This window comes from Muscardinus avellanarius (assembly GCF_963383645.1).
Source record: "Muscardinus avellanarius genome assembly, chromosome: 4".
NCBI lineage: Eukaryota > Metazoa > Chordata > Mammalia > Rodentia > Gliridae > Muscardinus > Muscardinus avellanarius.
The window spans coordinates 30,752,309-30,779,623 of record NC_137789.1 but is presented as its reverse complement, the minus strand read 5'-3'; the positions used below and the strand labels follow the sequence as shown (position 1 = coordinate 30,779,623).

The following is a 27,315-nucleotide window of genomic DNA, read 5'->3' as shown; positions in this document are numbered from 1 at the left end:
ATTTCCTCTCACTCCTTAGGTTGTATCTTCACTCTGATGACTTTCTACTTTTCTTTTTTCTTTTTTCTGGTTTTTTTTTTTTTTTTAGGTACTGGGGATTGAACCCAGGGGCATTCTACCTCGGAGCTACACCCCCAGACCTATGTTTTCTGTTTTATTTTGAAACAGGGTCTCATGGAGTTGCAAACAGCTTCACTAAGGAGCTGAGGCTGTCTAGAAAAACCAAGATCCTCCTGTCTCAGTCTCCCAAATGTTGGAATTACAAGAATTCACCACCACACTGAGCAGTCTTTCCACTTTTTCTCTTTTTGTGTGGTACTTGGGGTGGAACCCAGGGGCTTTTCTACCTCTGATCTGCACTCCCAGACCTATTTTTATACTTTATTTGGAAAAAGGGTCTCACTAAGTTGCTGAGAGCCTCATTAAGTAGCTGAGGCTGGCTTTGAACCTGTGCTATACTCTTGTCTCAGCCTCCCAGCACTGGGATTACAAGTGTGCACCACCACCATGCTCGGCTGACTTTCCACTTTTTTCTGCAGAGATTTCCAGCTTTATATAATCTCAATTGTCTCAATTTTCTTTTGTTTTCTGTGATTTCGGGGTGTTTTCCAGAAACTCTCTTCTCATTTCAATGTTTTAAAGCATTTCCTCTACATTTTATTCTAGTAGCTTAATGGTCTTAATAGCTAGGTCACACTTTTAAGTTTTTATTAAACTCATTATTCAAATAAGTCATGTCTATGGTCAAGATCCCTAAGGTAGAAGAGGAAGAGAACAGTCCTTCTATCCTAGTGTTTACAAATGGGATATAAAAGTGGTTCTACAACAATTATTTGTTATTACCAATATTACATATTCTCATACTGTTTATTTTTTTAATTGTTTTTTTATTTAGTGAGCTATACATAGTTCATTACAAAATATTCGGCTTTTCTCAACAAAGTTGGTAGACATCTTCACAAAGCAAATTAATAGATGAATAAATAATAAATTCAACAACAAGAAGAAAGAAGTACCTGATCAAGGTGAATCTCTAGAGGATGTGGGCCTACCTACCTCAATAATAGAGTGCTTGACTATCATATATGAGGCTATGGATTCAATCCCTAGCATCAAAAATATAGGTGAACAAAAATGGCTCTCCTGTCAATATTTTAGGACATCAGGTTGAAAGATAAATAGTGCTACTTAGAGAAAGCTGCTGCTTTATGTATCACACATTATAGAGACAGAATAGTTGTTGGAGTAGAACCAACACTAACTGTGGAATACATTTTTATACCAAGCACAGGAAATGGGATGGCATAAACATCCCTTCTATGAGATAATCATTTCCATCATTAATAGAAAACTTTCTCTTTTATAGGCATCTCTGGAAAGTTTTTAAAATTTCAATGTGCTAACAGATAAGTACATTGCTTAAAAGCATCTTCAACATTTTTATTGTCTTGTCATTAGAGCAAATGTGAATGATATCTGCAGTATTGTCAGTAGCCATGTGCATAGAGTATTGAAGTAGTCTCTTGTTTCTTTCACTAATTAGACATGAGTTGTTAGCTCTTTTTATTATTTTTCAAATTGCTCACATCAGTGTAGTAGACTTTGCATAGTTTATCTAGTTCTATACTTTCTAAATTTCTTTTTGTACCAGCCAGAGTATTTTGTGCTGCCAATTTTCTACTACTCCATTACCACCTCACACTGAATTATCTTACAGAAATATATTCGATTTAGAATACTATAGAAATATATTCAAACAAATCCATTGGGTTGAATAATAATTTTTTATGCACAAATATTTTCAAGCTTAATTAATATTATATTAAAACACTGCATTAAATTTTAACAAACAGAAATAAACATTATTAAAATGTACATATTGATTGTGTAAGCTTAATTTTTTATTTCAAAAGCAAATTTTATCAGGGCTTCTAATTTATTTATTTATTTATTTATTTTTATGTGGAACATATTGAAAAATGGCATACATTCAGACTGTGCTCAGTGCCCTCCCCCCAACTGCCCTTCCCCCTCCCAACAATGAGTGTCCAGGTTAACCATGCTATATTCGTACTTTTACACATATTCGGAAGTATCTCCCCCATTAATCAAGCTCAGCCTTCTTCCTCTTCCATCCTTCTATTCTAGCTTTGCTGAGGTTTCCCCTCCATTATTTGGAGCCACTCTGGTATTCCTAATACTCCCTAGTTTGGGCATATTACAGAAAAGATATGTCCCTTCTCTTTTTGTGCCTGGCTGATCTCACTTAACATAATGTTCTTCAGGTCTGTTCATTTTCTTGCGAATGACATGATTTTGTTCTTCTTTATAGCTGAGTAGAATTCCATTGTGTGTATTTCCCATAATTTTGCAATCCATCCATCTGTTGATGGAGACCTAAGTTGGTTCCATATTTTGACTATTACAAATTGTGCTGCTATGAACATGGGTATGCATATGTTACTGCAGTTCTGATTTCAACCCCTTTGGACAAATACCCAGAAGTGGTATAGCCAGATCATATGGTGGATCCATTCCCAGTTTTCTAAGGAATCTTCACACTGATCTCCATAGTGAGTGAACTAGTTTGCACTCCCACCAACAGTATAGAAGAGTTCCTTTTTTTCCACATCCTTGGCAGCATTTGTTGTTATTTGATTTCTTTATGCTTGACACTCTGATTGTGGTTAGAATCTCAGCATAGTTTTGATACCTCTCACCGTGCACAGGAATCAACACAAGATGGATCAAAGACATAGAAATTAGACCAAAGACTGTGAAGTTATTAGAGAAGGGCATAGGCTCAAAACTCTAACATATAGATACAGGTGGTAGTAACTCCCTCAACAAGACCTCCAAAGCACAGAAAATTAAAGCAAGAATTAACAAGTGGGATGGCATCATACTAAAATGATTTTTTCTCATTAAAGGAAACCATCAAGAATCTAAAGAGAAAGCCTACAGAATGGGAAACAATCTTTACCAGCCACCACTCTGATAGAGGGCTAATATCCAGAATATACAAAGAGCTTAAAAGACTCTACACTAGCAAAACAAATAACCCAATCAAGAAATGGGCAACTGAACTGAATAGATTCTTCACAAAAGAAGATATATAAATGGCAAATAGATACATGAAAAGATGTTTAGCATCATTAGCCATCAGGGAGATGAAAATCAAAACAATTCTGAGATTCCATCTAACCCCAGTCAGAAGGAAATTCTAATTTTTAAGCCACTTATTCTCAATGAATATTCCAAAGATTTAATGTATTTATTTCTTTTTTAGAACAATTAACTTTTATCCACATAAGTTTGTAGTTGTGTAGGCGACATATGGGTGGTCTTTATTTTGTACAAATATTAACTGAAACCCTTGGATATCCGAATCATCTTGTTTTATTCAGTGGCGGAGGTCGCGTCATTCCTGCTGTATGACAGGGTCGCAACTAGGAAGAGAATTTCTCAGGGCTGGAAGATTCTGGCAAAAGTGAAGTCATTATCCCTCTTGATTTTAGTTATAATAATGGTAATATTAATGAAATTTGAAAATTTCTTTGAATGGGGATTGCTGTTTTGTAATAATATGAAAATTGATGTGAATATGACTGGAAAATGCCCTAAGATTTGTGCTGGGAATAGCATTAAGAAGAATATGACTATGGGAGAACTTTCAAGAAGCTACATAGAAAAGAACTCTTTGCTCCTCTGCTTACAACACCTGACTCACTTAAGGTTTTAGCCATGAAAGGAAAAATTAACTTTAGGCAAATTATACCTACTGTGAAAGGACCTCCATATGTTGCTTATAAGTTAGGGGGTTGACTGTAGTATCCTCTTCAGGGGGCTAGTGCTAATCAGAATACTTTTCTACCTCCAACCGATCCTCCTCTTTCCTGTACAGGAGTGTATGATGAATGGAAAACACAGAGTTAAGCCAGAAGATTTTGATTGTTTTCAGAATAAAAAAGTGTTCAGTATGAATAGCTTAATATACTTTTGTTGTCAACCAATTCAAAGAAATGTGTAAGCTGCAATCTTCCTTACATTTAGTATGTGAATATTGAAGAACACTGATTATGCAATTATGACTTGGATCTGGAGTGACCTCAGATTGCTCATCTGTTGGGCAGTCCAGAGGTGGGGCTTTTAGGAAATGATGGAGTCATAAAGGTTACAACCTTATTAGTGCATTAATCCATTTTTTTACTTTGATAATTTGGATTGCTGACTGGATGGCGACTGTAGGCAGGTAGGGCATGGTTTGAGAAAGTAGGTCACTAGTAGCATAGTATTTGGAGATTATATTTGTCCTTGGCCCCTTCCTTTCTCGCTCTTTCTACTTCACAGCTGCCACAGGATGAACAGCTTCCCCCCACCACGCCCTTTGACCACAGGCGCAGAGCATTAGAGTCAGCCAACCAGAGACTGAAATCACCAGCAAACATAATTTTTTTCTCCGCTAAGTTGTTCTTGTTAAGATTTTGATCACAGAAAACAAAGAAAAACAACAACAACAAAATAGCTAATTATGACATATGGCTATTTTAGACATATATCTGAGAAAATACATATGTTTTCCCTTAACCTTTTCTTTCTTTTCTTAAAATAACAACAAATGTGCTTTGTTGTCTATGAAGTATTTAATAACAAAAGTGAAGGGAACAGTCTCCAATATACTCTGGAATTGGTGAAAGAAGGAGTCATTAGTTGTGATATGCAAAGGCGATTCTCTCCTTTTTAAATACTTTTTAGACAATTTTAACAATATTCTTATTGGGTAAGTCAGTTATCAATAAAATATGATGTAAAACTTAGTAGAATATTTCTGTACTCTATGTTCCACCCTGCTGGCTTTGCACTTTGATTTAACATTAATAAACTATACATTTTATTGTTTTATTGATTTATAAAATGACTTTCATATTAGCACTTTTTATAACTCATGAGTGTGACTAATATGAATTACTTATATTTGTTTCTTGTAAATTGTTAAACTTTTCTTTGAAATAATAAGGAAATTTTATGTGTAGGATGAGAGCATGAAATTCTGGAAGTTTTACTCACATCTAAGATTTAAATATCCATTCTCCATAAATGCAGTTGTTTTTCTTTAGGATTGAATAGCTTTTGTGTGGCTTAATTTAATTCACTGAAGTTACGAATCTCCTGAAACACAGTCAGTACCTCAAGCCAACCCCGGTCACCCCGCTATTCACTCAGCTCACTGCTGTGATATGTTCAGTGACAGACTCAGAAAGAACTACCTTTAACGAAGTTTATGGAGAGGATAGATGAATTTTGTTTCCTGGGTCATTGTTCTTGATGGTATTAATTTTTTTTTTGGTGGTACTGGGGTTCCTGGAAGCCCTTCTACCTCCGGGCTACACTCCCAGACCTATTTTATATTTTTTTATTTTTGGAAACAGGCTCTCTTAAGCCAGCGCGCCTGGCTTCAAATCCTCCTGTCTCCGCCTCCCAAGCGCGGGGATCACAAGCGTGCGCCACTGCGCAGGGCTTTGATGATCTTAATTTTTAAAGCCAGTGTATGAAACAAGATTCATCAAAAGAGAAAAGAATGCTTTTAAAACACTCCAAAAATTCCCCTTGTTTTCCTGAAAGCAATCTAATGAACGCCTATGAAATATTATTGTATAGGAATGTTTCTCTCATATGTTTCCAGTTTTGTACTTTACAGTGTTACACAAAATGCTTTGTCAATACACACACCCTGATGCTTACTGTCATATTTAGTAGAACAGAGTCGCCATCTTATATCAAATTGATATGCTCTTTTAATATATATCTGATTTCAGGGGTCCTATCTTTTATATTATGCTTCTTCAATAAAGCTTGTTTCTTTATTATAACTGTTTTTACTTTTATTCTTACTGCAAACCACCTTATTTTGAAGCAGTATCATTACAAAAATAAAATTCTTAGATGATTTAGTATTTTGAGTCCATAGCAAGATCCCTTAGCCTGGGGAGTATGTGTGGGAAGGCATACAGTGCACTTTAGTGAAGCTGCAATGTTCTCGTAGCTACATGTAAAAGATGTGTGCCTTTATGCATCTACAGAGAGTGTTCACTTGGTCTCCACAAAGACTGAGAAAGAATATTATTTAACAAGTCTTAATTTTATACTTGTTAAAATATACTTTTGTACTAATGCACTGTACTAATAAATAATAAAGTTCAGCAGGATAGAGACACTCGTGCTTACAGCACTTGGTGAGCTTTCCCTTGGGTCTTTCCCCACTTCCTCCCCTTCCACATACATGGAATTGAGATTAGCATCTATAATTAGGTATATGTACATAGCTTTCAGTTGAAGTGTTTCTTCATCCAGTCCCCCTGCCACATCCCCTTCAGTAGACATCCTCCTTTATTCCACTGGGGTTTATCCTCTATATGGAATCCCTCATGTATCCCAATTTCTCTTTAGCTTCCATATATAAAATAAAATATATTATCCTTCTCTTTTTGTGGCTGGCTAATCTCACTTATGATATTCTCTAGTTTCATCCATTTTTTGCAAACTACATAATTTTGTATTTTATGGCTGAGTAAAATTCCATTGTATGTATCTTTTTTTGGTGGTACTGGGGTTCCTGGAAGCCCTTCTACCTCCGGACACTCCCAGACCTATTTTTATACTTTTTTTATTTGGAAACAGTGTCGCTTAAGCCAGCACGACTGGCTTCGAACCTGTGCGATTCTCCTGTCTCCGCCTCCCAAGCGCAGGGATTACAAGCGTGAGCCACCACGCCCGGCTCCATTGTATGCATATCCCACAATTTCATAATCCATTCATCTGTTTATGGGCAACTGGACATTTCCATAATTTGATTTTTGTGAATTGTTTTACTATAAATATGGATATGCAAGTATCAATATAATTTTCTGACTTCAATTCCTTTGGAAAGATGTGCAGGAACAGTAAGACTAGAGAATATAGTGGTTCCATTTCCTGTCCTCTGAAGAACTTCCACCCTAATCTCTATACCAGCTGCACTAATTTAAAATACCACCAAAAGTGTTTAGGAGTTCTATTGTCCCATTTCTTTACCAGATTTTATCATTGTTTTTATTCTTGATGGTTGCCATTCTAACTGGGCTTAAATAAAAGTTTGGTGTAGTTTTGATTTGCATTTCCCTGATTGTTAATGATGTCAAAATTTGTACAACGTATTTGCTAGACATTTGTATTTCTTCTTTTGTGAATTGTCTATTTAATTTAGTTGTCCAATTTTTATTGCATTATTTGTTTTGTTGGTGTTAAGTTTTTTAAATACATCATGTTTCCTAGATATTAGTCTTTTATCAGAGGAGTAAAAAATGGCAAAAATCTTCTATTCTTTTGGATCTTTCTTTAGACACTTGTTTCCTTTGATGCATAGAAGCTTTTTAACTTAATGTCATCCTGTTTATTAATTTTTGTTTTAATTTTCGAGATTTGGGGACCTTATTGCAGTTTCTATCAGTGCCTATATGTTGGAGCCTTGATCCTATGCTTTCATCTAGTAATCAGTCTCTTGTTTAATATTCAGGACTTTGGTCCATCTTGAGTTGACACTTGTGCAGGGGGAGAAGATATCATGATGTTGTGGTTTAATTCCATATTTCTACAAATAAGTAACCAGTTCTCAAAAAACTATTTGTTGAAAAGGCTGTCTTCTCTCCAACATGCTTTTGGCACCTTTGTCTTCTCTCCAACATGCTTTTGGCATCTTTGTCAAAAATCACCTGGCTGTAAGTTTGAGGATTTGTTTTTATATTCAGTTCTGTTCCATTAGTATAAGTGTCTGTTTTACTCTTAGCATATGGTTCCCACAATTAATCTCCTTTCTGGTCTATAATCAATTCTGTCAACTATTGTCCATTAGAGTACTGCTTTGTTAGGACACATTCACAGGCTATATCCCAGAAATACTGGCTTTGCCTTGCATGTGCTCGATACCATGGATCCTGGATCACAGTTTCCATTTCTGCTCACTCCTTTAACGGACTTAAGTTTGCATCATGACCTACTCTCACGTGGATCTACACATCTGTTCTGCTTTACTACAGGTAAAAATAGATTGAACTTTGCTATTTGTCAACTTTAAGAATTATAGAGTTTGATTACATTTATTATAAATATAAAATAATTATAGGTATATTGTTTGAATCTCTTCTAGAGGTCTTTAAAATATTTAAAAGAAGGAATATGAAAAAAGCAGTGGATGTCTATAGTTCACAATAACCTATCAGATATTTTATATGAAGACTTAGAAGAGAGGAGCTTAAAAAGTAATCATAAGAAAATAGGAATATTATTCACCTTGGCTTGAACAATGTTCTGGATAGCATTCTAACAATCATAATCTAAAGATTTGACCATGTAAATTTAGAGGAAATATTTAGTATTTAATATTTTTTGGTAGTACTGGGGTTCCTGGAAGCCCTTCTACTTCTGGGCTACACTCCCAGACCTATCTTTTATTTTTGGAAACAGGGTCTCTTAAGCCAGCGCAGTTGGCTTCGAACCTAAGTGATCCTCCTGTCTCCGCCTCCCAAGCGCGGAGATTACAAGCTTGCGCCACCATGCCCGGCCTAATTTTTTTTTTTTTTTTTTTTTTTTTTTTACAGTTTTGGATTCAGTCCAGGTGGGGTTAGGGAACATGGATCTCTGGGCATGATGGTGGGCATCAGAGAGAGGGAGAGCACAGGGGCTGTGCTTCTCACATCATAAAGGCCAGGAGCAGAAGAGAGAGCAGGGGGAGAAGGAATCATCTACTGTCTCAAGGACACACTGTTGGTTTCCACCCCCTGCAGCCACACCCAGCCACCATGGATTTATCCACTGCTGGAAACGCAATCCTCTTTACTCAACTATATTAATCCTGAATATTAATAAATAATATAAGAGACTTTATATCTAACTATAACAATCAGTTTATATTAGGTACATGTATTGAAATACCACACTGAGGCCCATTAGTATGTACAATAATTATGTGTTAATAAATAAAAAAATTATAAGAAAATGAAAATGTTAACTACCATAATTTGATATTCTATATTTAATACTTGTACTGAACTATTATTTGGTACTCCATAAATATGCACAAAGTAATAATTCATTAAAGTATTTTAGCTCAGGGCGTGATGGTCAGAAGCAGAGACAGGGAGAAAGGAAGGGATCTGCTCTCACACCATGAAGGCTAGAAGCAGAGAGGGCAAGCAAGCAAGGGGACCAGAGACAAATGCACAGTCCCCAAGGCACACCCCCAGAAGATCCACCTTCTGCAGCTATGCGCCACCTGTCTAGGTTACTGCCCGAAAAACTCATCACAATGAATTTATACAACCTTATGACTTCATTATGTCAACCCTGAACATTATTACATGCTCTTCAGGGAATAATTTACATCTAACCATAACACTCATGTTCTCTTAATATAGTTAAAATCATTGACCCTTTAAAGGGAGACCCAGAAGATTTTTTCAAATTTATGAGCATTTCATTCCGCTGGTAAATATACAAGGGGATGCCCCGTTGATTTAGAAATCTCCTCTTGGTTTTCATCAGTCTGCTTACATGAGTACAAATGTGACTGACAGATCTTGGAGAAATGTGTTCTTGCTTTATTTGCCTTGGCTACTCAGTGTTTGATATTTCCAAGCAATTAGAAAATATAATTTGATTACACTCAGACCTCTCGCTTTTGGGTATTGGAGTGAATTACAGCTTTTCTATGGCGTTTGAAAGACACTTAGGAGGCCTATGTTTTCGGAACTAGGCCTAAGGCTGAACTTACCAAATCATAAGAATAGAACATAGGAAAGGAATGTCTTTTACCGTCCATGATGTAGCTTGATTTAAGAGAATTGATCTAAGAACCACAGAGTGAAAGTCAAAAAGTGTACAGTACAGTGAAAACAAAGGCACAGACATGAGAGGGAGGATGGACCTGTTTGTCTTCTGAAAGTAGACCTGGATGGTGTCCCTGGTGTCTTTACGTATTATTACATGTACAATTTGAGCAAATAGCACTGGGTTGTTTATTCTATATTATTGTTACATAAGTAAAACTGACTCTATATCAGCACAAAAACCAAGATAGAGACTGTGAGTGACAAAATGATAACCATTTACATTTTTCTGTTTAAATATTTCTTCCTTTGAAGCCATAGTATTATAATAACATTATAATATTGATAATATTACTACTACTAATAATACATGCACATCCATATTTATAGTAGCAAAACTCATAATATAGCCAAATTATAGAACCAGTCTATGTATCATCTATCAACAGATAAATGAATCACAAAACTGTTATATATACACACAATAAAACTTTACTTAACCATTTGTAGAAAAATGGGTGGAACTTGAGAATATTATGCTAAGCAAGATTAACTAGTCTAAAAAAGTGAATAGTTGTATGTTTTCTTTCATATGCAGAAGCTAGATAGAAACTGAGAAATAAGAGAAACATCAAATAGAGTAGCAGAGACTCACTTAAAGGAAGAAGATAGAGAGACAAAAAGAAGGTAACAGTTAAAATAATGCTCTGTACCAATGCCAATCTCAAAGACACCTACTGGACAGTAGAGGGAGGGAGGTGGGACTCAGAGGAAAGTACCCAAGATCTGTGTGAAGGTTTATTTTATTACTCTATAACTCAGTATGATTTATAATTACATTGCATCAATAAAAATATAAAATAAAAAGCTGGGCATGGTAGTGCATGCCTGTAATCCAAGTACCTGAGAGGGTTAGAAAGGAAGATTGCAGGATTGAAGCCAGCTTCAGCAAATTAGTGAGATTCTTAGCAACCCAGCAAGATGCTGTTTCAAAAACAAAAAAAGTAAAAAGGACTGAGAGTGTAGCTCAGAGGTAGAATGCCCTTGGGTTCATTCTCCAGAAGCGCGCACACACCACACTGTAAATATACAAACTTATCGATGCCAATCACGATATAGTTCAGGGGTGGGGGGAGGAGAGGTAGGGAGTGGATTGAGAGCTGGGGGGAGGCTCACCAAGTGCTATGTGCATATAAGCATCTGTCATTCTGAACCTCATCATGATGTATGATCGCAATGCACCAATTTAGAAAAGATAAATAAACGCTTCTTTCTGACACTGAATTATCTCAGTACTGATAAGAACACTTAACTACATGTCTTCTATGGAGTAAATTTATTCCAGAAACACTAGAATATTTTCTCCAATCACTCTTCATAAAATATTGAATATTTAAAATAGGCTTTGAACTTTCAAAAGTGTTAGTCCCACTGAGTTCTCTGTATTAAAAATCTAGTCTTTCTGATTTTCAAGACTGCAATTGTTTTTCAGTAAGATTGGCTAACTTGAAGTGATTCCATTTAGCTGAATTACCATCATTGATTGGATCCTTGTTTTGGCATAACTTGTCTTACTAGAAATCCTTGTTCTCTCTCTCAGCTACCTTACAGAAAAGCTGCTGTGTTCTCTGTATAATCAATCAGTGAAATTTCACTGCTATGTCTCAGCAGAAAAATTAGTTTCTTTTCTCATTTTACCAGTTGATGGAATATTTGAAAAGATTAAACAAATTAATATTTAGTTTGAATAAACAAAAGTACCTCAAACTACCTTGTTGAGAAATGATAGAAGATATTTAAAATTCCATTTGAAGCGCATGAAAATACGTATGGTATCAGACATTATATTAAGCAGACATTTAAAATAATTTATAAACTTAAAACCCTACTAGGAGATAGTCACCTATTTTTAACATAAAATATTTGCTTTGTTTTATTTTTCCTTAGTACTGTGGACTCTCCTGTGTCTGTGATGTTGATCCTTCTCTATGTTCATTCTATTTTAAAATCAAAATCTTTCTTCATAAAAAGAAAGAAATTCTATCCTTTTTAATGCTGGCTTGTTTCTATTTACTATAATTATTTCATTCTAAAAATTTACTGAGTAATATCACTATATGATGTAAAATGCTAGAAATTATATTAGATTTTTTTGTAATACTACAAGATTTTACAAAAGTGAACTAGAAATATGATACTACAAAACTTCTTTGATATTTTCTTTGAGGAATGATAAATTATTCTACTAGCTACTGTCTTATGTGTCAGAAAGGATAATATTCTGCAATATCTGTTTTCAAAGTTTTGAAAGGATTGCCAAGTCTGTTGGCTTAGCTGGCTACTTTGACATGGTTTTATGGTTTCTTTCATGAAGAAAGGCAGAGAGTTAGAAAATAGACATTTCATACTTAACATGCTGAGTACTAACTAATATGCTGAGTAAGAATTTAATGCAGTGGAAATGTGGTCTGCTTATTTTGTATCTATTTTGTTTCATTTTATTTTTAATTCACAAAAACAATTGTGTATATATCATGTATAAAATGTTATTCCAACACACACACACACACACACACACACACACACACACACACACACACACATTCTGGCTATTCTGAAATGGCTACATTAAGCTAACACATTCTTTACCTCAAATAGTTACCATCTTATAATGCAGACAAAATCCGCTTTCTTGGCATTTTTCAGAATATAATATATTGGCATTAATGATGGTTATTTGATCACTTGGATTTTTTCCCATTAAATTGAAACTTTGTGCCCTTTGTCCCTTTTTCCAGCTGCATCTGTAGCACAAGGCCCTTATAACTACTACTTTGTTCTCTACTTCTCTAAATTAAGGTTTGAAATTATTTTTATTAAAGATTCCACATATGCCAGGTGTGATGGTGCATGCTTGTAATCCCCGAATTTGTGAAGCGGGGACCAGAGGATCGCGATTCTGGACAGCCTTTGCGAGGCCCATCGCAACTCAGTAAGACCTTGTTTCAAAAATATAAAGACTAAAAAAAAGGGCTGGTAGTATAGCTCTGAGGTGCAGTATCCCTGAGTTCCATTCCCAGTACCGCAAAAGTAAAATAAACAAAATAAAAATAAAAATAAAATGACTAACAGATAGGACTGGGGTGTAGCTCAGAGGTAGAACGCCCCTGGGTTCCATCTGCAGTACAAAAAAAAAAATTACACATGTGAAATCATGCAGTATTTATCTATGTGTGCCTGGTTTGTTTCACTTAATATCGTATCTATATCTATATCTATATTTTTACAAATGATAATGTTTTATACTGTTATATGGCTGAATTGTATTCCATTGTGTATATATACATTTTCTTTATTCATTTTATATTCACCAATACAAACGTCACTTTCTTTTCTCAGTCATTGTGAATAGTCATGTGATAAACATGGGAATGCTGATATGTCTTCTATATAGTAATTTAATTTTCTTTGGATATATGATACATTATACCCTGTGGTGGGATTGCTGGATCAGATTGTGAATCATACTGTAGTTCTATTTTTAACTTTTTGAAGAACCTCCCTACTGTTATCCACGACTATACTAATTTACATGTTCACCAACAGAGTAAAAGGGTTTCCATTTCTTCACAACCCAGATACTCTGGGCTGTTTGGCTGTTTGGGTTCAAAGAAGTGTCAGAAATATCATGAGCATTGCTTTCAATGGAACCTAGTAGTATCATAAAACTTTCCTAATTTTGTCATCTTTTAAATTCAGTCATAGAAATAGAATTAGAAAATACTTTAACAAATATCCTTTTTGTTTGATTTAAAAATGGGAAATTAAATTTTCATAATTTAAGATTTATATTTCACTGTTAAATATTACCTATCTAAAAGTAGCAGAGCCATCATTGGCCTAGTTTACACCTGAACGTTTTCTTTTTGTGATAGATGTTTAATTTTAGATGTGCGGAAATATTCCAACTTCTTACAAATACAAAGCATAACATTGTGTTCAAAATGCTGCCAAAGGCTGGGCATGGTGGTACATGCCTGTAATCCTAGTACTTGGAAGCTGACACAGGCAGATTGCAGGTTCAAGTCCAGCCTTAGCAACTTAGTGAGGCTCTCAGAAATTTAGTGAGGTCCTGACTCAAAATAAAGAGTAAAATAGGGGTATGAGTGTAGCTCAAGTGTAGAATGTCACTGGATTCATCCTCAGTACTGCACAGACACACACAAACACACACACACACACACACACACACACACATACATACATAGCCAAATAATTGAAAATGTCTACGATGATAATTGTAAAAGAACAATGATTATTTATTGAGCTCACACTAGGTATCTGTAGTTGTTTAATTTTCCTTCTACTTACTTATTATGTTATTCTATGAAGCATACTTTATTACAAATGAGAAAACTGAGTAAGCTTAAGAAACTTGCTAAGGTCAGGTAATTTAACACTGTAGCTCACTTTTCATTCATATGACAATGATGAGGACTCATGATTTATTTAAGAAACTCTGTGATATCCTCAATAATTAAAATTACCAATGCTTTATCTTTATACCTGAAGTTTCTCTTCTCTTCTCTTCTCTTCTCTTCTCTTCTCTTCTCTTCTCTTCTCTTCTCTTCTCTTCTTTCTCTTCTCTTCTCTTCTCTTCTCTTCTCTTCTCTTCTCTTCTCTTCTCTTCTCTTCTCTTCTCTTCTTTCTCTTTTCTTTTCTTTTCTTTTCTTTGCAGTACTGGTGATGAAACCCAGGGGCATTCTACCTCTGTGCTACAGCCCAAGCCCTGTATTTTTTATTTTGAAACAGGGTCTCATTGAGTTGCAAAGGTCTTTAGTTGAGATTAGTTATCAAAATTTGTAATATACAATTTGAACTGAAGACCTCTGAGATAGAAAAATACATCCTATTTTATTTTTATTTATTTATTTATTTTTTTGGTGGTACTGGGGTTCCTGGAAGCCCTTCTACCCCCGGGCTACACACCCAGACCTATTTTATATATATTTTTAAAATTTGGAAACAGGGTCTCTTAAACCAGCAAGGCTGGCTCCGAACCAGCGCGATCCTCCTGTCTCCACCTCCCAAACACGGAGATTACAAGCGTGCGCCACCACCCCCAGCTACATCCTATTTTTTAGTGATCTTATTTTAATACATTTGCTCTCAATATTTTTCTGATTTTTGTTTGCTAACCTTCAAAAGTCACAGAATTAAATGTTCAATCTAAAAGAATATTTGGATAATTATGAAGAATTAGAATATATCTTATATCTTATGGAAGTTATTATTTAGATTTACACTTTTATAATGCTATTCTACAAATAACGTGCTAAAATTCTAGTATTGATTATGATACTGGTTTACAGTTTTATTTTTACTTCTTGTTAAATATTCACTATTATCCTCGAGAGCAAGTAAATTGACTTCAAAAAAATAGGCTAAAAATAATTTTATTTTTTTCTGAAATGGTCTTCATGTTGTAATTAACTTCTATCCAAATTACTTTAAAAATGAGATATTTATTTATTTATTAGGTATTTGGGATTGAGCCTTCAGCATTATACCTGTGGCTACATCTCCAGGCTTTTTTCTTCTGTATTTTGAATGGTGTTTTACTAAGTTGCCAAGGGCCTCCTTATGTTGCCCAGACTGGCTTTGGCCTCAAACCTGTGATTTTCCTGTCTCAGCCTCCAAAGTAGTGGGATTTTAGGTGTGCTCCAACATGTCTGAATAGAACATCTTCTATACGTTGGTAAATGTATATTAATTCAAATTTTCTCGATAAGTAAAAAAAAAATACTGTTGACCTTGCTTTTTAGCAGTTGTCATATTGGGGTTTCAGAATTAGAGGAAATTCTTGTTGATGTTGGAATATTTGCATGAAGTAATTAGATAAATTTCTCCCTTTTGCTTACTTCTTGAAAGTAAACCTGTCTATTGTCTCTCTGTTCATTAGTTCTGATAATGTAATATTTTTTATATTTACCTATTACTAGAAAAAAAGACTGTCTGCACTTTTTAGAATATTTTACCAGAGAAAATAATACCGTGTTAAGATAAAGCAGTGTTAAGATAAATGAGTCTATGAACTGTTCCATGTCTGTAATGCTATGATAATGTAGCGCCCAAAACCTCTTGCCAAAGTTTTCTGCTGCTATTGTATGATAGTAGAAAGTAAAAAAAAATCATTTTATTCTTTAAATTTTTTAAGCTACAGCCCCCTAAAGAATAAAATTACTTTGCTAGCTTACAGCCAATATTCATTTTATTTTAGCTAGAGAGAAAAGAAGAGAGAGAAAAAGAGAGGGAGGGAGGGAGGGAGGGAGGGAGAGAGAGAGAGAGAGAGAATTAAAAATGTTTCAAACTTCATAACAAGGGAACATTTTTCTAAGAAACCTATCAATAAAAATCATATTTTTATAGGTGAACAAAAGGCAATATTTTATCTTGTTGTGGTGATTGATGATTCTTGTTAATTCACAAATTATCTCATGAAATATGGTTCTCTTTAGAGTTACATATTCTTATGATTTTGTATTTAATAGGTAACTACAAACTTTATTCAGGGAGAAAAACATCAGATTGGAGGATGCCACAGTATCATAGTAGCTCCCCAAGATGGAATGAAAACAGTAGTTCTTCATCAGCATATTGAAAAGGAAGGCTGTGGAAAAATGTCTGTGGGCTACTCAGAGCTAGCAAACAGGTAAAAACCAAAAGTATAGGTTTCTAAAATAGAAAGAAAATTAAAGAATAGATGGAAACAGTGCTGGATACTTGTTGGTAGAGGGTAGAAGGGTAATTTCTCCTCCAACAAACTTCAAAAACCTTTCTCATTGAGTTTAATACACAGGCCACCACTCTCCAACAGATTTATAAACTGAGTAAAAAATAAACCCAGATACAGAGATGAAACAACTAGGAAGAAAATTTGGACACCACAATGGAGAAAGTAAAGGTGGAAAAGCAGGGACAGCTTATAAAGAATCTTTGGGCTTTCTGAAAGGGAGACTAGAAATTCCTGTTGTTTACCTTCAGTTTTTATATTTTCACTTTCCTCAGTAGCACAAAAACAACAACTAAAAAAGAAACACCTAAAAACAAATCTAATCAAGTAGGTGAAAAATCTCTACAATTGAAATTATAAAGCACTAACAAAAAAATTTAGGAAGACATTAGAAGATGTAAAGACACTCCATGTTCATGGATAAGCAAAAATAATATTGTTAAAATTACCATATTACCCAAATATATTTACAGATTTGATGAAACTTTATATAAATATTGGTGATATTATCCACAGCACTATAAAACAGTCCTATGATTTATGGAGAAGACACCTAGAATAGCCAAAAAAATTCTGAGCAAGAAGTTCAATTATGGAGGCATCATAATATCCAGTTTCCATATACTCTTCCCACAGAAAATTAATATCCAGACTAGATGAAGAATTAAGATAGTAAACTTGCTGGGCGTGGTGGCACACGCTTGTAATCCCTGCGCTTGGGAGGCTGAGACAGGAGGATCGCGCAGGTTCGAAGCCAGCCTCACTGGCTTAAGAGACCCTGTTTCCAAATAAAAATATTAAAAAAGGTCTGAGAGTGTAGCTCAGAGGTATAAGGATTTCCTGGAACCCCATTACCACACACACATATACACAAAAGCAAACTTAAGATCTTCTAGACCAAATGACTCAATAAGTGAGTAAATAAGCTAATCACAAAGTACTCATATCAGATGTAATAAGAAAATTAATATCATTGAACTAAACCTGTACCCATTAACTTAGAGAAAATTTAGAGATCATTTGGTATCTATTTTTATAAAAAGAGACTAAGGTTAAGTGCTTGCTCCAGATCATGTAACTAATTTGTGATAGATCTGTGATTGATCTTGTAAAGCTCTTATCTGGCCATCTAATCACTATTTCTCTTAATGGCTAATGTTTACTATATCTATTCTTTTTTTTCCTGAAACCCTTATAGATTTTTTTTTTCTGAAACCCTTTTAAATTTTCAAAGGTTGAGTTCGTGTTACTTCACATTATGAAAAGAAATGCTCTTGTGTCTTATGTAATATCACTCTGTTGTCAATAAATAAAACAATTTTTGAAAATTTTTGTTACATTAGTGGTTGTATGCTCTATTTTACCATTCAAATTAACCTTAAGTATAGCTCTAACCAAGAGCCAATTTACAAATGGATAGTTAGAATCAACAGTATTCTCTCATTTTCCATAAAAGCAATATATCTGATCAAAAAAGAAAGCAAGTAAGTCATTAGCACCAGAATGTCACCAGATAAATCTATCAGGTTTACAAATGCCAGAAAATAAAGTAATTACAAATTTGGACTCTTGCCAATAAGGTAGTTTTGAACAAAGTGAGAGGATAGGGAAAAGTTACTAGGGCTTTGCTATTTAACATGAATACATACATTCAAATTTTGAAAAGGACACGATATTCAAATGTGTAGCATATATCAAAGTTAAAGGGAATATGCATAATGAAGGGCAAAATTTGTTTCTAATTGTACAAATTATAGACAAGTCTGACACAATTTTGCATAACTTAAAAAGTTGATGAGGAAAATACTCATCATGATACCTCATCAATTTATCTAATAGTGTGGGATTATTACCTAAGGTGTATTCTCAAGTGTTTTGATAAGTTTAATTTTGCATCATCCAAATGACTGCTTTTCTAGTGCTATCAACAAATGGCGATGTTAAAACCACATTGAGGATTACCCAGCACGCTCTGCACTCTTGGCTTCTCTATATTTCATGTCCTTTGACACTCAACGACTATAATGTTAAGTTAGATGTTTCTCAGAAGAGAGGACTCTTCAGTTCACCATTGTCTGTCTTTATTTTGAGTACAATTACTTACCTGTTATGTATTTAATAGGAGATAAAGAAATGGTGCTGAGAATTTTCAAGCTGTGAGGGTAACAACATTAATTTTTAAATTTTTAGTTTATTACATGTTTGACCAACAAATTAAAAAAATATAACCTGATCCTAGTTTCTGTCACATACTTTAATTTCATTATATACATGATAAGGATGAAGAAGATGGTTCACAGATAATCAAGAGCTGAAACTTTAGTGTTCAACAATGCTGTAAGTTGGGAAATCAAATTTTGTCACAAAGTATTCATATGGTTTTTTATTAGATGGAATGAAAATAACTATAATTAAAGCTGAAACATCTTAAAAGCATTGTACCAAATAGTGCATAAAACCACAAACATATCAAAAAAATAAATGAATGAGGGTGCCCTGTAACATAATTCTGCAGTAATCAGTGAAATGGATAACTTTAAATAGAGCTCAGCTTTAAAATGTTCCATGACACTGATGACTTGAAATCACAATCTCTTTATATTTTTCTAGTTGTTAAAAATGTAAAATTTGATTATCACAAGTTCATACTATTCACCTGTTTTTTTTCTTATTCTTATTTTCAAACTATATTAGGGTTGATGCAATTGAGTTAACACATCCAAATAAGAAATGTATATAAAGTCTTTATAAAAAATTATACTACTAGTTGCCTGGTGTGGTGGCTCATGCTTGTAATCCCAGCATTTGGGAGGCTGAAATAGTAGGACTGCAGTTCTACAACAACTTCAGCTACTTAGTGAGGCCCTTTGCAACTCAGTGAGACACTATTTAAAACTAGAGAATGAAAAAAAAAATAGGGCTGAGGTAGAATGACCCTGGGTTCCACCCTGAGTTCCACAGAAAAAGAAGTTATATACATATAATAAATAAATAAATAAATATATATGTATATATATACTAAATATATATATATACTACTAACATATACTACTATTTATATACTACTACTATTACTACTACTACTACTACTACTACTACTACTACTACTACTACTACTACTAAACTGGCACAGGCTTGTAATCCAAATATCCCAGTACTTGGGAGGCTGAGACAGGAGAATGGCAGGTTTGCAGACAGAATGCCCCTGGGTTCTATCCCCAGTACACACACACACACGCACACACGCACACACACACGCACACACACACACACACACACACACACACACACACACAATACTACTTAAGATTAATTTAGACAAATGTTAAGTTTTAGTGATAAATCAATAACTTCATCATAGTTTGTTTCTGGAAGTGGGAGGTACCTCGTGAAGATGAGGTGATTCAAATTCTGCATGAAGAAAATTTAACCGTTAGCATATTTGTTTAAATAAATTAGAATAAGTTAGTGTAGCCATGGGTGGTGGCACACCCTTGTAATCCCAGCATTTGCGAGGCTGAGACTGGAGGATCACTGTCCGCAGTCTCAGCTATTTAGCGAGGTCCTTCAAAACTCAGTGAGACCCTGTTTCAAAAATAAAAAGGACTGCCGGGAGTGGTGGCTCACGCTTGTAATCCCCGCCCTTGGGAGGCAGAGACAGGAGGATCTCGCAGGTTCGAAGCCAGCCGCGCACGCTGGTTTAGGAGACCCTGTTTCCAAATAAAAATGTAAAAATAGGTCTGGGAGTGTAGCCCGGAGGTAGAAGGGCTTCCAGGAACCCCAGTACCATTAAAAAAAATAAAAAATAAAAAAAATTAAAAAAAATAAAAATGACTGAAAAAAGAGAGTTGGGGGTATAGATCGGAAGTAGAATGCTCCTGGGTTTCATTCCCAGTACCACAAATAAATAAATAAATAAATAAATAATAAATTAGTGTTTTTCAGTGATATTAATATAAGGTTAAACCAGATTTAGAAACTTTCTTTATCCCTATATGTTTTCACAGTCCTTAAGCATTTTAAATTAATTTTAGACTTATAAATTATGTACCATATAATTTATTTTGATGTAATGTGTGATGATCTAATTTTATTTTTTTCTTGATTTATATCCTTAATGATCTCAAAAACATTTTACAATATTGAAATAAATTCTGCTTACAGAAGATAGTATGCTTTTCTGGCTGTGAAATAAATAAATATTTAATTTTTTGGATTGCTCATCTTTGTTTTATTTCAACCCTCTATCCCTTATTGTGTCTTCAACATAGAGTCTTGTATATTTCAAATTAAAAGGGTAAACTTTTTTGTTTTTGTAACTGAAAACTATTTAGAAAACTTTTGTTCTAAACTTTATTTTCATATAATTCAAAAATATACTCAATGTCGTTACATCTTTACCTCTTCAAATGAGGATGTCATAATTCCATTGATATTTACAAGTAATGTATTTCTATATTTTACGCTTTAAAAATTGTAGACATTTCAGAATTGCAGCTAAATGGAATTAAAATATTTAGTTATTTGAAGAGGTCATTCATTATTCATTTGGCTTTTCCTTTTTTTTGTTTTCGATCAGTAATGATAACTGCCTTTTAAAATTTCTAACTATTCAACCTGAGAAAGGATACATTTTCCTTATTTGAGAAACAACAATGCAATACCTTTCACTAATTTTAGGAAACTGCAGTAGATCATGAAATATTAAAGCTTGAAAATAGTAGAGCAATGTTAATTTGCTCAGTAGCTCTGTACTCAATCTTGCTCAAGAATGGGCAAGACCACTTTTCTAATAGAACTCTAAACATAGGTTGATTTTAAGTGAGGAACTGTGAAGGTTCTATGCTTCAGCCCTACTTATAAAACAAAATGTGTCCTTATGCAAATCTAAATGGATGGTTAATGCCTTTGCTTTGAAGACTGGAACTGCAGAAGTGTAAGATACTCATGGAGAAGTGTATTCAGCTCCCAACAATTGGTCTTGGAATTTTTCAAGTCCTACAAGGGCGTTTTGCCAGAGGATGGTGACACCTGCCTTGCAAATTGAATCCAGCTCTGTGAATGTTTTCCTTTCTAAATGTAAGGCCCCAGAGGAGAATTTTCAGAGTAATTATTTTTCATCTTTCTGGTGTTGTATCTTGTGCTTGGCTCTATTACTCCAACTTCACTTGCTAGGTCATGTGCAATTTCTTTTTAATTTTTAAAACTTCTAGTACTTTATCAAAATATTTAACCATGTTGAAAATTTAACCAATTTTTTTCTAATTTAACAGAAAATTTTCAATTTTGACTCATAATTTAGAAAATTCTTATACTTTTATTGGTGCATTGTAATTATACATCAAAGGTAGGTTCAAAGTGGTACATACACAGTACATGGTGTTTCCCTACTGATGCCCCCTCTCTTCAACCTTGTCCATATATATTAGTGAGATTGGAAGTGATACCTTCATGAACAGACATAGCATTACTTAAATTTTTTAATTACCATGAAATAATTATACTTATTTGTGGGGTACAATATATTTCATCTCATGTATATAATGAATACTAATAAAATCAGGATTATTAGCATCTCTATTTTCTTATAACTTTATTTATTTAAAAAACTAGGACTTGAACTCAGGAGCATTCTATCTTTGAGCTAACCCCCACCTGTATTATTTTTTCTTTATTCTGAAACAGGTCTTGCAGAGAGCCTCACTAAGTAGCTGAGGCTGGCTGTGAAGCTTCAAGATCCTCCTGTCTCAGCCTCCCATGTGCTGGGAGTACAAGCTTGTGCCATCATGCTTGGCATTCTTATCAATTACGTTTGGAGACCTTGAGCTCCTCTCTTCCAGTGATTTAAAAAAATATGTAACAAGTTATTGTGAACCATAGTCATCCCACTTTTCAGAGGAACATTAGAAACTGCTTAATGTCAAGTTTCTCCTTTTTCACGAAGAGGCAAGTTGTACTTTGGACCCCAAGTAAATAATTTATTTTTTATTCAATAATTTGCCTTATTAGCAATCACATAATGCCAGTTGTCAATATGAATATACCTAATGCTTTCATAAAATTTATTATAGTCCCTGCCCTAAGAATATTAGAGTCTAGTATAGAAAGACAAACTTGTAAGGTAATTGAATATGCTATAAGTATATGCTTGTAATCAATAAGGGGTGAATCAAGTGAGGTGGATTAAGTTCTACCACTGAGCCAGGAAGACTTCAAAGTGGAAATTAACCTTAGAAAATAAAAATTATTGATCTTTTTGAAGGGATTAGGAATGACAAAAAAGGGACAGAATAACAGTATGACAAAAAAACACAGAGCCAAAGCTAACTGGAGCATTTGGAATTAGGCTTAAATAAAATTAGGATTTGAAGAATAGTGCTACTGAATCCTAGAGATAGGGAGGTAAGCATCACAGACAATCTTGAGGGCTGGAGTGGCCCACTATGGAATGTATACGTTTTATGGACACTAATTATAAAAGTTTTCTTAAAAAGAAAATTATATCTTATATCAAAATTGTCTCAGTTAAAATTTTTAAATTGTTGGGCATGATGTCTCAGGCTTTCGTTTTGAGTACTCAGGAAGCAAATACAGGAGGATTGAGGGTTTGAGACCATTGTGTGGTAAGTTAATGAGATCCTGTTTCAAACTAAAAAATAAAAAGGGCTGTGGGTGTGGTTCAGTGATAGGACACCCCTGGACTCATTCCCCAGTAAGACCCCCTCAACAAATTTTTAAACCATTGCAAACTGTGTTTGGTGGTGCATGCCTGTAATCTCAGTACTTGAGAAGTTGAGACAGGAGAATTGCAAGTTTGAGGATAGGCTGAGCAATGTAGTGAGACTGTCAGCAACCTATCAAGACCCTGTTTCAAAAAATAATAAATAAATAAATAAATAAATAAATAGGGCTGGGAAGTGTAGTTCAGAAGTAGAATGAATGAATAAATAAAACTACTGCTACGGAAAACAAGGTGGCTAATGTGGGGTGAGGCAAATGTCTAACAATAATTTTACGTAATAAAAATTAATTTTAAATTGCAAACGAATTGAAGGAATACAAATACAGAAGGATAGATAATTATAATGTTTCAGATAAGAACTGAAAAGGGCTTGGCTTAAGGCAACTTTTGTAGAAGTAGAAAACCAGATACAGCCGGGTGTGGTGGCGGTGCACGCTTGTAATCCCCGGGCTTGGGAGGCAGAGACAGGAGGATCGCACAGGTTCGAAGCCAGCCGTGCTGGTTTAAGAGACCCTGTTTCCAAATAAAAAAAATGGGTCTGGGAGTGTATCCCGGAGGTAGAAGGGTTTCCAGGAACCCCAATATCACCAAAAAAAAAAAAAGAAAGAAAAAAGAAATCCATATACAAAGTATTAAGGATGAGTGAATACAGGGAAGCAAGTTTGGGCACTGGATTGTTTGGTTTTAGATTTACTATTTATTAAAACATGTTAATTCTGGATTTATTTACTTATAATGACTGTGATACATCTGTAATATGTATATAGTAATGGTACCTATTTCAGAATTGTGTTGATGGTTAACTAATACAAACTAATTATTCATGATTGACAGATAGTATCATTATGCGTTGAAGATGATGCTTTTGTGCTTAAGTAGAAATCTGCATTTTGTAAATAAATAATCATGTCTAGGGCTGGGAAAAGAGATTTTGTTTGGCCTTTAATATTTGAGACTAATCTTCAGATGGCAGATATTTTTTTCTAACTGGATCTTATTGCTTCTTATTTTGAATACTCATAATAATTACTTCTCTAAGTCACTTAAAGTATTTTTGAATAATACTCTTTGCTGGTAATGGTGTGGCTAATTCAGTTCTACTCTGAAATGTTATTTGAATCAATTGCACATTAAAAAAAATACTTGAAAATCTTTTGGAGTGGTTTGTTGAGTAGGGCAAAGTGTTTTTGGGAGGGAGAGGACATAGTTAGTATGTTGTGAAGAACCCAGAGCCAGCATTAATGTTTATCCAGGTTTCGGCACTAACTGGCACAGAGGGGCTGTAGAATAATTTCACTTTCTTTATCTTTTTCAGGGACTGTTTTTGCATCTGCAAATTCATTAGATACTGTGATATCATTTCTAAGGTTCCTTCCACTCAATCTGCCCATCACTGTAGAAGCACACAACATTTTGTAAGTTGAAGCGTGCAAAGGCAATGGTGTATGGATGAGGGGATGGTGGGCAGGATGTCAAGATTGTGCAGGGAGTGGACTGATAACACACTCAAGCAAGGATTTGTGGAGAAAGCACTTTGGTAGCAGGGACACGAAGGTACAAATTGACACAAAGAAATTAAATTGACAAGCTGCAGAAACATTTCTAAAATTTAGAGCAAGTACTGACCTTCCTTTCAATTTGGAGGACACATCGCCCTGAAGTTAGCAGCCCCGGTGGTTATTCTCTGGGTGAGTGGCTCTGTGATATGGCTGTTAAGTCCAGTGGTCTTCCAACAGCAGCATTCGTGCCCCCAAAGACCTAGTAGACATGCCGATTCCAAACACTGCCCCAAACCTACTAAATCAGAAACTACAGAAGTGAAGCTCAGCAATCGGCAGCTTAAGAACCCTATGTCAGTTTCAAACATAAGCTTAGGTTTTGAGAACAGCTGTTGTAAATTATGTTGAAGAAGCTAAGAGGAGAAAGATTTCTGGTATTTTTCTAAAAATGTAGAAATCTTAAAAATTCCTTGGGCTTGATAAGTAAGTTTTTTTTTTTTCTCCTTTACTTGAAAATTAGCAAGGCCTCAGCTAGGAGGAGTACGCTTTCTTGTCTGCTTCAACTGGGAGGAGTATGCTCTTTCTTGTCTGTCCTGCTCTGATTTGAAGAATAAAGCAAAAAAGCAGTGTAAAAGTTTGGTTTGATTTACTGACAGTTAAATTCTGCATGAAATATCAACCTTGTAATTTGGAAAACACAAACAAAACATTTTGATAAGGAACCTTTCGTCTGCACCTCTTTCGTGGCATTTCTTGTGGAAGATGCAAATTGAAATGAGACAGCTCTCTCTGAAAAAGGCTGATTAAAGAAAATGACTGTCTTTGTATAAACAAACTACTCACATATAAAGTCATGCTAAATTTTTGACCTTTATAATGGAATCAGAATGATTTCTGGTTTTAATTTAGAATCCTCTTTTGGGTTCATTATGTACAAATTAAACTTCTGCCTGTTCATGGTTTATCGTTAAGTTTAAGCTGCAGTAGAGAAAGGGTCCCATTCCCCAGCCACGGCACATCTCAGGGCACTTGACTCCAGGGAGCACTTGCAAACAAACACGTGGAAGGGATTCTAATTTGGCATTTCCCCTTGAAGAAATGGGAACTATTTTTTGAAAAGTTCGTCACATGATAGAACTTATGTGACAAGATGCTAGCAGCAAAGCATTCAGGAAATGGAAGAAGCAATAAAATGGATCTTCTATTTTCTCCTGTGATTTGTCCAAGAGAACAGGCCTGCAAGATCTGGTCACTATCCTTGGATTCAATCGCTTTGCACCCAAATTAATCTTGGCATCAAGTCGCATGATAGATCAGTGTAGCCTGGGGTCAGTGTGCTAGTTTGTTTTCAAAATGTCTCCCAGAATCTCATATGCTGAAGGCATGGCCCTAGTGCAGCAGGCTCAGAGGTGGGGCAGGGCTGGGGGAGGCTGATCGCTGGAGGTGTGACCTTGGGGACTCTATCCGTGTCTGTAGTTGCCTTCTTCTCTCTCTCTGCTTCTGGCCACCATGATGTGGTAGCCTCATTCTTCGGCCACATAACCCACCACTGACACCGCTGTTGTGGTTTCTACCTTGGACCCGGCCCTGTGGATAGAATCTCTAAAACTCTGAGCCCCAATAAACCTTGCCCTCTCTAAGTTCTTCTTGTTGGGTATTTTGGTCACAGTGCTGGAAAAGCTGACTAAAACAGTCAGTAATGGAGTTAAGGAGAATATTCAGTTTTATATCTGTCACAATGCTAACGTTTTCCTTGGGTATAATTAATAATGGGAAAAAATTCCATGTGAGAGAAGTGAAGAGAGGCTCCTTCCTGGGTCTGAAATACTGTGTTTTGGTACCATGTAGTTAAAGAGAATATTCAATAGAAAAATTAAGTTTAAATGGGAGCTCTGGCTGAAACATTAATTTGGAGCGTGTGAGCAATAGGCCCATCTATAATTAAGGAATGGGACATCAAAACTACAAGGAAGTCAGGCATGGTGGCACTCACCTATAATGCTTGGGATGCTGAGACAGAAGGATGGCATGTTCAAGGACAGCCTCAGCAACTTAGTGTGAGAGTGTTTCAAATATATAAAATAGGGCTGGAGGTATAGCTCAGAGGGTGAATGACTCTGGATTCAATCCCCAATATAGGAGAAACAAGCAAGCAACCAAGCCAGCCAGCCAGCAAACAAATAAACAGACAGACAATAAAACAAAAGAACTATAAAGAAAAGCTTTGCAATTTAGAATAAGAATGATCATTTTAGCAAATTATTTAGAGATGTTCAAATTTATGTGTTAAAACTATAACTTTTTGTGATAACAATAACACAAATGCAAATTAAATATAATGTTATTTTTTGACTAGAAAATAAAGTTTTATAGGAAACATTATTGGCTCCTATAAAGAATTATGGATGCACTAATAATAGT

At 34.9% G+C, this 27,315-nt stretch overlaps 1 pseudogene across 1 annotated transcript in view; it reads left to right on the top strand.

Moving 5' to 3' along the window:
• The window catches only part of LOC308262277 (large ribosomal subunit protein uL30-like), a 147,985-nt pseudogene that overhangs the window by 101,187 nt on the left and 19,483 nt on the right, over positions 1–27,315 (top strand). Inside the window, exon 3 of the transcript in view lies at positions 25,040–25,247. The product of the transcript in view is annotated as a large ribosomal subunit protein uL30-like (transcript). The remainder of the gene's footprint in view (positions 1–25,039; positions 25,248–27,315) is intronic.